Consider the following 3,535-nt stretch of genomic DNA (forward strand, 5'->3'; position numbering starts at 1 on the left):
GCTCCACTTTTATAGAGGCCATTCTGCAAACACAGCAGCTACCTCAGCTGTCCTAGTTGGGAACCTACTTGGCAAAACCTTTTTTGGCAATCTGTTTGCACAATATTCACTGACTGTGGCTGTGAATGGATATAATTAGAAATATTTCTTGACACCTATAAATAATTTGACGGAGGATGATCTAGGGTTCTTTTTAGGCATTTGATAGGGGATGGGGATTCAGGGCTTCTGAGACTGTTTCTCCAGCTTGGCTGTTGCATCATTCATCACAGAATTTAAAGCCAGGTCCCTGCTCACTCTCCTGCCTGTAAAATTGGTCCAACAATATGGCTCGACATGAGGAGTTTAGGACTAATTGATTTGTTAGTGCTTAGAGCCATTAAGGAGTCTTAAATGAATTTTGGATCTGACACTATGATTGGAAGCAGTGAGTGATGGATATTAAGAGAGAAAATTCCTAGCCAAGGTCTGGATTTTAGAAAGACTGGTGATAGATTCTTTTAAAGTCTGAAAGTCTACACATGAAGTAGAAAGTGAATTCTTAGATTAGGCAGTGGTGATAGACCAGTGAGGGAGGCCTGGGGGATTTAGAATAGATGTAAACACTTCTGTACCTTTTCTGGAAGACTTACCATGGATATTTCCAGCTCGTTTGTTTTCACTGAAGGGATAACTGGATGCGATGTGAAGTTCTATGCATGTTTCTACTGCATAATGGAGGGAGACCCAAACATGCATTCCTAGGTCATGGGCAAACCCTCTTGACTAGATGTAGCTCTAATGAGGTGGGTACTGCATATTTTTATTTGGTTGGGGGAAGAACATGCTCTCCACAAAACTTCCTGTGGACTGAAAGAATGGGTGGATCATCACATATGCCCACAATACTCATAAATTGGGTTTGATAGTTTTGACAGTCTTGCTGAATATGAAAGGAAATCTATCTACTCTTAAGTGTGTCCCTGAGGTCTGGCATGATATCATCTGCTAGCTTAAATTACTGATTAATGAGATCACTGATTTTATAGTCTTATTGACTTAGGATTTCTCTTTAATACATTGATAGATTGAATCTTTTATGTTCTTTAAGTTTCTTTTGATACAATATTGTGAAAGAGGTGGTCAGCCTATTTTTTTTTTTAAATCTTCATGGAAATGACTCACATAAGTCTATTGACTTCCCTAAAGAAAATTGTTTAGATTTTTGCTAAGATTTTCATAATTCATTTATTTTTACTTCTTTTGGAACTTGATATATAGTCATAGACATGACTGTTTACTAAACATACTACATTTGTACTGAAAGATGAAAGAGGAATATTTGAATGAGACCAAGACCCAAAGGGTGAATTACAGAAATATAGCTAACAAGGATTCTCTACCTAAAAGTCAGATCTTTGATGAGATGCACATAGACCAATCGTTCAGATCTTAAAAGTCTGAAACAAGACAATGACGTTCTAGTGGCAACTAGTGTGGACCACCAGGAGTTTATCAGAGAATCTTGCAGAGCTTAGATGAAAGAAGAGAAGTAACACTGAATGAGGAAGGAGACAATTCCCTTATATTTGCTTCTCTTAGGGTTGTCCAAGTAGAAAATACAGGAAATGAGTAATAAGCTTTCTTGTATTTGTGTGGTACTTTATGATTAGATATGAGAGGGAAGAACAACATTCATCGAGATTGGGAGAGTTATTATGAATACTATATTTAAGCAGTCTGTATAAAAGTTTCTCTCTGGCATTTCCCCCCTATTGTCCTCACAAATTAGGAAATACAGGTTTCTGTGATCTTGAACTTCTTTATCTATCAAAAGTATAAATCTGGTAGAAATATAATATACTTTAATATTACATGGTTGTATGAATTGAACGATATTATGTATATTTTAGATTACTATAATATATATGGGATTTTATATATAATCTTATTTTATTCATACACACATTTATGTGTAAATTGCTTAGGCAGTATCACCAGGGGGCGCCAAGGTAAGCACTTCTTAATAATTGTGAAAGATCACAATGGAATGCTACTTCTCCCCTTCTCCCAAGGAGTTAAAGTGATAGCAAAAGGCTAAAGTTAGGTGATGGTTGGGAAATATCCAAGGAACAAGATTATTTTGGTTGTTTGTTACTTTTTTATTTATATAAATTTTGTTAAGAAATTAAAATCGGGATGCAGGCAGAAGATATTCATGTTCTAACTTCCATGATGTCCAGCAACACAGAATATCAATAAAACCCCTGACATTCAGTGAGCCAAACTGCTCTTTTATTTTAAATTTCTCTGAGTTCCAAAGAGTCATCACTACTGAAAAGATACTGTAGATTCATTTTCAAGTCAACTATTTGTTGTGTTCTACATATCTCTCCTTACATCTTGTGGGGAGGTTATTCACTCATTTGTCTTTTAAAACATATTTATCAACTGTCCACTGTGTGTCAGGTACTGTTGTAGCACAGGGCATACTGGAAAAGTCCATGCCCTCCTGGCAATAATAGTCAATGGGGGTGGACATATATAAATGAATGAATAAGTAAATTTATAGTATATCAGAGTATTAAACACTAAAAGGGAAACAAAGTAGAGTAAGAGGGAAAGGAAATGAATATTACACTGAGTGGAAGATCTGAGGACTTCTATATTAAGGTGGCAGTTGAGCAGAAGTTTCATAGAAGTGAAGGAGCAAGCCACATGGAAGTCTAGAAGAATATTTCAGATAGAGGGAATAGGAAGTGCAGAGGTCCAGAAACAAGAATACCTCAATATGTTCAACTTGTGACAATATGGGTGAAATTGGATGACATGATGTTAAGTGAAATAAACCAGGAATAGATAGACAAATAATTCATGTTATCATTCTTATAGTGGAATCTAAAAATGTTGAACTCATAGAAGCACAGAATACAATGGTGTTTTCCAAGGGTTGAGAGATGGACGTGGAGCTTGAATAAATATTAGTCAAAGGATATGAAATTTCAGTTAAGAGGAATAAGTTCAAGAGATTTATTATACAACATGGCTGCTAGTTAATAACAATGTGTTATATATTTTGAAGTTACCAAAAGAGTAAATTTTAAGTATTCTTACCACAAAAAAGGTAACATATATGTTAGTTAGCTTGATTTAGCCATTTTAAAATGTATGAATATTTTAAAACATCATGTTGTACCCCATGATCTACTACTAAGCAGTTAGTAGCAAAAGATGAAGTGGAGGACCAGATTAATGTAGGACCTTATAGGATAATGTAGGGACTTGGGCTTTTAATCTGAGTGATGTGGGGAGCCAGTGAAGTTTTAGGAAAGGAGCAATGTAATCTGAAGGTTAAAAAGAACCACTCTGATCTTGGTGTTGAGTGTAGATTGTAGGCAGCAAGGATAGGCCCAGGGTAGGTAGCAGGGTTAGGGAAGGTAGATATTGCAACAGTGCTTATGGAATGTAATGACGGCTTGGACCATGTTCCAGTTACTGTGACATGTAACCACATATCTCAAATATACTGACTAAAAACCATCATTTTATTATGAAC

Source organism: Callospermophilus lateralis, chromosome 11 (genome assembly GCF_048772815.1).
Source record: "Callospermophilus lateralis isolate mCalLat2 chromosome 11, mCalLat2.hap1, whole genome shotgun sequence".
Lineage (NCBI taxonomy): Eukaryota > Metazoa > Chordata > Mammalia > Rodentia > Sciuridae > Callospermophilus > Callospermophilus lateralis.